The sequence below is a fragment of the Catharus ustulatus genome, chromosome 6 (assembly GCF_009819885.2).
Source record: "Catharus ustulatus isolate bCatUst1 chromosome 6, bCatUst1.pri.v2, whole genome shotgun sequence".
NCBI lineage: Eukaryota > Metazoa > Chordata > Aves > Passeriformes > Turdidae > Catharus > Catharus ustulatus.
Genome location: NC_046226.1, coordinates 52,713,656 through 52,721,135, shown reverse-complemented (window position 1 = coordinate 52,721,135; position 7,480 = coordinate 52,713,656).

Here is a 7,480-nt window from a genome sequence, read left to right as displayed (position 1 = left end):
AGGGGACTCTGGAAGCAGAGAAGGGCACAGGAAAAGCAAACCCTGGCTGGTTGCAGGTGCCTGACAAAGCAATGGGTTGGTGCCAGCGTAGAGCAGAGATGAAAGCAGCAGATGTGAGCAGCTCAGTGCATATCCAGCTGGGAGGGCAGAGGATCAGAGCATTGGGCAGGAAAAAGGCAGTGCCTGGGACAGAGGGGGTGTAGGAAAACTGCCCCAGAAGTGCATCCATACACCCACACCTCCAGCAACAGAGGAAGCCTTCCCATCTCCTTGGCTTCCCTCTGTTGCTTTAGCTGCTCCCCAAAACCTCTCTCCATACTTGCCTCAATCTCTGTTATGTTTTTGACCTTCACTTGTCTGATCAGGTCTAAATTTAGCTGAGAAATTTTTGAGAAGCAAAGATGATCCATGCTAGCTCATTCCCTAGGGGTGCCTAGAATACTTGCAGGTGCTCTGATATGCTGCAAGCCAAAAGGGAAAAGTTCTTTGTTTCTCTAAGTGCTCTGAAACTCAAGTTGTACATGTGTATTTTGGAATTTTGGGGAGCAGGGAAACTGAGTGTGGTCTGCTGGGCTGCCATAAGGGATAACAGTGGATCTGAGCCTGGATTTCAAACACCCTCAGCATTTGACATGTGATTATCACTCCTTGGAATTAGATTTAACAGCACTGGGGAAAGAGGTTAGCATGAAGCCAGCATCAAGTATGCTGAACTCTGGTCTTTGAAAATACCATTTCTAATGTTGCTATCAGTGTCTTTCCAGGAGAACATCACAGCTTTGTTTATCAAGCACTGACTTGGCCAAATTATTATCAGCTGCTGGAGATGGGTACAAAGGATGCACTGTCAAGTCTCTTCTTGAATTTCCAAATTGGGGCCATTCTTTCCATGATGTAACATACTTATCTGCTATAAGGGATAATCTGTAATACAGGAATTTATCCATATAGTAAAGCATAATTTGCCTTATGTTTGTTGCTTTAACCAAAACAATTTGATTATAAATTTTCTTGGCTTCCTTCAGTGTAGCTGAGCTGACCAAAAATTGCTACTACACTGCTATGTCCTACTAATTATTGCTAATGCTATTTTGAGATATTATGTAATTAATATTGTTATTGTCTGTAGGGCAGAATTCCTAGCAGTTTGAAACACCAACACCACACCTAAAACAAAGTCTCCCTTGGCACATCCACTGAATGTTCTTTGAACCAGGAACTACATAGCAAACACATTTGTTCCATTTCATCTGCATTGGGAAAAAACAATATGTATACTGACATGGCAGTAAAAATGGGCTCAAATATCAGTGCTTATAAAAGCTTGAGGAAAGAAATGCTGCTTAAAACTGTTACCTTTGCTGTTCTTAAAGGAACTTGGTAGGTAACACAAACACTTCATTTTTGGACTGCTAATATGTGGTTAAAATAAACCTGCGCTTCTGCTGCGTTAGATAAAGCTGTTCCTTTTAAAGACAAAAGCCCAGTGACACTGTGCACTTCAACAAGAAATAGTCACACAGCCCTTGGAAAAGAGGACAATTAATACACAGGATTTCTTGCAAAATCAGAAATTAATGTTATCAAACTCTGGTTTGCAAGGCTTGAAGAGAATGGGAGAGGAGAGAGAAACCTGCAGTCCCTTTTTGAGAACAAACATGGGTAGCAGTTACAGGGAGATGAGTACTTGGGAAACAAACCCTCATAGCAGCCAACATCTCAAATAGTTACTGCTGAATTATTACTAACATGGTGCAAAGTGCTTTTAAATTATGAGTGTTATCCTGTATTTCTCTACAAAATGCAAAGACCAGGCCTTTATGAGAAGGCATTTGCAAATACAACACATGTGAAAAAAGGAAAGTATAAAGCATGTCCTGAAACTCTTTGTCCTTGCCTTGTTACACAAGGTGACATTCGACGAGGAGAGGGCAGGGCAGCAGCCAGGCAAATGGAGAAAATGGGAAATTGTTCTTTTCTTACAGAGCTTGTAAAAGGCTGCCTTCCTGCTTGGAATTGCACAGGGTGGCAGAGACCCTGAGAGAAGGGGAGACTAAAAATCTGTATTTTTATCTGGGCCTGGTGCCTTTGAGTTAAGTTTCAGGAGCATGGCAACATTTCCTTCTGAAGGGAAAGAATTTGGGATGGAAAAATATGTGATCTGCATTCATTTCATCATTTTACTATGTGTTACTTAAATTGATATTTTGTTGATACTCTGAAGGGGATTGCCATGAGATCCACAGGTGATTAATGATTAATTCTGGATGGATGGAATGGCATGAAGGAAATGGCAGAAGCCACCAGAGCTCTAAATGGGATTCTGCCCAAGGATGCTCCAGAAGATAACTGTGGGGCATATGGAGTCTGGGGAGAAGTGCTGGAAGTTTGGAATGATGGTGCCATTCCAGGAGTTGTTATCCTCTAGAAATTGCTAGAAAATGGGAGGCTTTTGAACAGTACCAGCTCAGTTTGCAGCAGTCTTCCTCTCGGTGTGGTATTTTGGGAATAGGATGTTGCTGTGCTTGAGGGCATGTTCTGCTCTGGATGCTTTCTTGCAGCCTGCACTGGGAGGACATTCACAGATGTCTCTTGTGCTGAAGGATTCCTGTATCTGGAATGAGAGATTCCCTGGGGATTTCTTTTGGTGTGCCATTTAACATGTCACCTTCAGACGGCTCCAGGGAGTGCTGCAGTGTGTGGGATAGGATGAAATGCCATGATCCAAGTGATGAACTCTGCCCTGAGAAGGGAAACTTCTACATTTTATTCAAATAATAGTCCCAAGACCAGCTGCAGGATGCAGTGGAGTGTTTGGGATGTGTTGCACTGGGCTCTCACAGCACATTTTATGCAGTTTGTGGAGAGTGCATCCTGCTGGAGCTGATCTCTGTCAGCTCTGAGGTAAATTCAGAGGTGCTTTCCCTTCCCTTTAAGTGGTAACACCTGGAGCTTTGCCAAGTCCTAGCAAATGCTGCTAATATGCTATAGAAATAGAAACAAGCCAAAAGGTGGCTGCAGCTGTTGTTTACTGCATTATTGCACAGTTTGGTTCCATATGTGCCTCTGTGGAAAAGAAGCGCTTCAGAATCAGCAAATAAAAATTACACAAACTGGAGAAGATAAGTGAAGCTAACCCACCTTCAGCATCTAATTTCTACATTATCCAGTGCTTTTCTGTGTCCAGTCCCAACTTCCCAAAGGATTTGGTGCAGATCAGAAATACCTCTGAGCCTAATCATGTCAGTGGAATTCTTCCATGTTAAAATAAAATACCAAATCTGCACATATGCTGAACGTGTTGAAGTTGTGTGGAATAAAAGGCAGTTTGGACATTCTGTTAATGTGATGGAGAATATTTTGTTGTTGTAATTTGCTCTAAAAGCATGTGTAAGTAATTGCTGCATGAGGCACTAAAGTCAGACTGACTCTCCACAGATGCAAACACTTCCATCTCGCAACCAAGGAGAATCAACTCATTTTGCAGTACAGTGTGTTAGAAAGCACTGGTAGATTTTCCTCTTGTTAACCATGTTTTGTGTTTTATCTTAAAAAATCATCATACTTCTGCTATGTCAGAAAATACTTTATTTCTTTAAATTCTGTTACAATTACGAGCAACAAGAACTCTCCTGTGCTCGGAAGAGAAGATTCCTCTATTCTGATCCAGGGAGTGCATATTGGCATTTTGTGCATTACACATGTCATTGACATGTGAGTGACATGCCAGTGGAGGCAGAATCTTTTTTACATGATGTCAAACAGCTCATGCTAGAAACTATGATGAGACTTTGTGTGTGGCAGACTGGAGAATTTACCTGCAAGCTGCAGGTGAATTCCATGTAGATGGCTGGCTAGGAGGCATGGGACAGGATGGAACGTGCAGTCAGCCCTCTTCCTCTGTGCAGTAGGATGGATACATCATCCCAAAGCACTTTTTAAAGATCCCTCAGCTACTGTGTTTGAATGGCTGTAGCAGTAAATTCAGATCAGCCAAGCATCTTCCACGAGATGGATCTTCCCCTGCTTTGCTGCAGCACTTTTGGATTTAGCTGACTCTCAGAAGGGATCAATTGCTCTGCTCTTGAGTGATATTGTGGCCAACTAGAGCATTTCTCTGTGATTACATGAATATAAACAGCATATATTGGACACTGCAGCACTTAGTTTGACTTATAACTAACTTCCTGAATAGCACTGTCAATGATAAAAATATTTGGAGCTCTCCATTTCCTTGGCACGTTGTTTGACAAGCCCATTTCTTTGCTGTCATAGGTAGCAAAATTCAGGAAAACGTGCAGCTGAACAGCTGTCATGTATGTGGGACCAGGAAAAGGGCTATTCTTAGTTCCTTTGTTTTTTTACTGCTATTCCTGAAGTCTTTTTCAGGGACTGAAATTATGGCCTGCTTAACTATTTGGCAAAGCTTGCCCTGAGCTCAGCAAAGCAGAGGTTCCATCCCTCCTGAAGGTTATCATAGCTGCTAAATGGAGTTTGAGCTCTGGTCACATGGAAACCAATATTTGCTGTTATTATTAAAGTTGCTTTTCTTTCAGCAGAGTACTTTGGAACCATGTTTCTGTCCTCTCTGGATTTACCATCATAATTTCCAAAATACTGTGTTCTGGAAAAAGAACAAAAATAATACATGTTAATAACCATAGGATGCTGGGAAACTTCAGATGGGTTTGGAAATGACACCATAAATTGCTTTTAGTTCTGTGGATTTATGATTTCACAAAAGAAATTATGAGATTGTGTCTGTTACAAGCAGTAATTAAGATGAATATATGACGCAGGAATTATTTTATTGCAGAGTCAGCTGGTTGAACTGTAGCTCTTCAGTAACTGTAGGAGCTGGTCAGAGCTTCCTATGCACTGGGATCTGGTTATCTGCAAAAGAATGGAAAACTTTCATGTCACAGCATTCAGCAGTCTGAGAGCACAGCCAAGGAGAGCTCTCCCTTGGGCTGGTTATGTTTGCTGTGTTAGATGGAACTCAGTCCTTCAACATTCTCCTTTAAAGACACAGCTCAAAATGAACTGGTAGAGACATAACTGATAGTACTGGCTACAGGATTTTTCCCAATTATCTCTGGAATTATTTACAATTAAAGCACATATTCCAGCTGCCAGGTATGGTATGAGGTGTATGGGATTCATTACTGTGTGTGAGGAGCAATTGCCACTGGGTCAGCAGAGCCCTGAAACTGCCTGCAGACCTCAAATTCTTCCTTTCTTTTTTTCTTCTAGAGAGATCCGCCTGGAGAAGAAGCTCAGAGACATTTCCTTGTGTCATGATTCAGTGCTGGGCTAAACTTGATGGATCCTTTCTGTCAAACCATAGGCCAAGGAATTCTTTACAAGTGCAGGAAAACACAGATCTGTTGTTCTGGTTCAAACCAAACTTCAGTGAAGGCATGTGGTGTAACTCACAGTGTTTTGTGGCACAGAAAATCAGCATTCCAGGTATTTAGTGGAGCTGGTTGGTGTTTGTCCAGGCCCTGTTCCAGTTTGGCTGCTTCTTGGTTTGAGAGACAGGTGTTTGTTAAGGAAGGCAGGAGCCTCTCTTTGAAATGGAGAATGTAAACTCCCTCCCTCCAAATTATTATAATTTTGAAATTAAGGGGCTCTCAGGCAAAGATATGGGAATAGGAATAACAGTTCTTTACTAGGAACATTAAAATAAAAATAGAGTAATTTTTAAAAAACCAAAAACCCTGACAGAGTCAGAGTACAACCTGACACCCCATCAGGCAGGGTGTTGGCAGCAGTCCCATTAAATGGTGGCTGCATCCTCCTGCAGTGACAGATGTGATTCAGTTGATCCAGTGCTCCTGTACAAGGTGCAGTTTCCCTCCGAAGGTCCAGTGATGATGTGAAAAGGTCTGGTTTTCCTCTGGAATCCAGTGGAAAAAAGACTACTTTGATGTTCCAAATCTCAGGTTTTATCTAGGTAGGAAATGTTTGGCTCCTCCCCCTGGCTGGAGCATCTCCCAATGGGATGCAGTAATTTCATCAGTCATGCAGTGGGACTCAATGGGCCATTAGCAGGAGATATCTCCTGGAGGAAGGATGGGTTGTAGAAAAGATAAAGAACACTACCCCACCTGGTTTTAACAGATGGTGACAGAATACAGACTTTTGGTCCCATCCTGCTTTGCAAGCCAAGCCAGCCGCCAACGCGGTTTGCCAGCCATGTTTTTACTGCGGGAAAAGGACATGCAATAAATATTCCAAACTCAGTATTGCCGGTATTTCTCTGCCTCAGAGCCCTCGGATGGAGGTTTTCCATATGGTTTGCATTGGAAAATTATTTGCATTGTGTTTCATATGGTTTGCAATACACATCCTGCATTGCTCTCTGTTTAGACATGGCTTTGTATTGGTCAGTGCCAGGGTTCCAGTCAAGTTTTCTCGTCTGTTGTTACAGTGTGTCACAGATAAAATTGCTTTGTCAAGACACCACAAAAATGCTTCTGTGTCTTTGGCATCTGTGCTCAGCATGCTGGAACCATTTATTTAATTTACTTTTTTTTTTCTTTTTCCCGCTATCCGCTGTTAGAATGTAGAAACAGTAGCACATCTTCCTTTAACTCTGGTTTTGGTAAAGCTATGAACATTCCTTCTGAAGGGTCTGTGGCCCTGTTCATTGGAAAGAGTCCTAGAATGGCTTGGGAGGGACCTTAAAGATCCTCCAGTTCCATAGACAAGGACACTTTCCACTATCCCAGGTTGCTCAGAGCCCCATCCAAGCTGGCTTTGAACATTTCCAGGGATGGAGCATCCACAGCTACTCTGGGCAACCTATTCCAGTGCCTCACCATGCTCATAGAGAAGAATTTCTTCCTAATAGCTAATTTAACCCTGCACTCCTTCAGTTTGAAGCCATTCCCCTTTGTCTCTTTCCAGGTCTCTTGTAGCCCTTTGGGACTGGAAGCTGCTCCAAGTCTCCCCATTCTTTTCTCCAAGGCTGAACCCCAACTCTCAGGTTTGATATTTCTTTCATTTTTCCAAAGACACAAATTCAGAGACATCATGAGGTCAGCTTCATGATTTAAAACAAAACCAAACCCACCAAAGCATGGGCACCTAGCAAAATAATAGTGTTAAAATAATAGTGTTAAAATAATAGTGTTATCTTCTCTAAAGAATTTGCTCAAGCCTACACAACCTGGAACTGAATATGAATTATTTGTGGTTTTAACCCCTGCAGAATGGAACCAGTTCTGGAAGTGCTGAGTGAAACCACTGCTTCCTAGTGGGACAAATGGAACATCTTGTGAATTGAGATGCAGACACAGCAGAGAATTGTCCTTTTTTTTTTTTTTTTTTCTGTCCTCTTTATCTGCTTTTTATCTTAGCAGTAAATTACCTCAGGAACCAACCACAGCTGTGTCCCACCATGAGATTTGAGGAAGCTGGAGCAGTGCAGTGCATTCTGTGAGGAACATGACATGAAGGCCTGCAGCAGTTCATG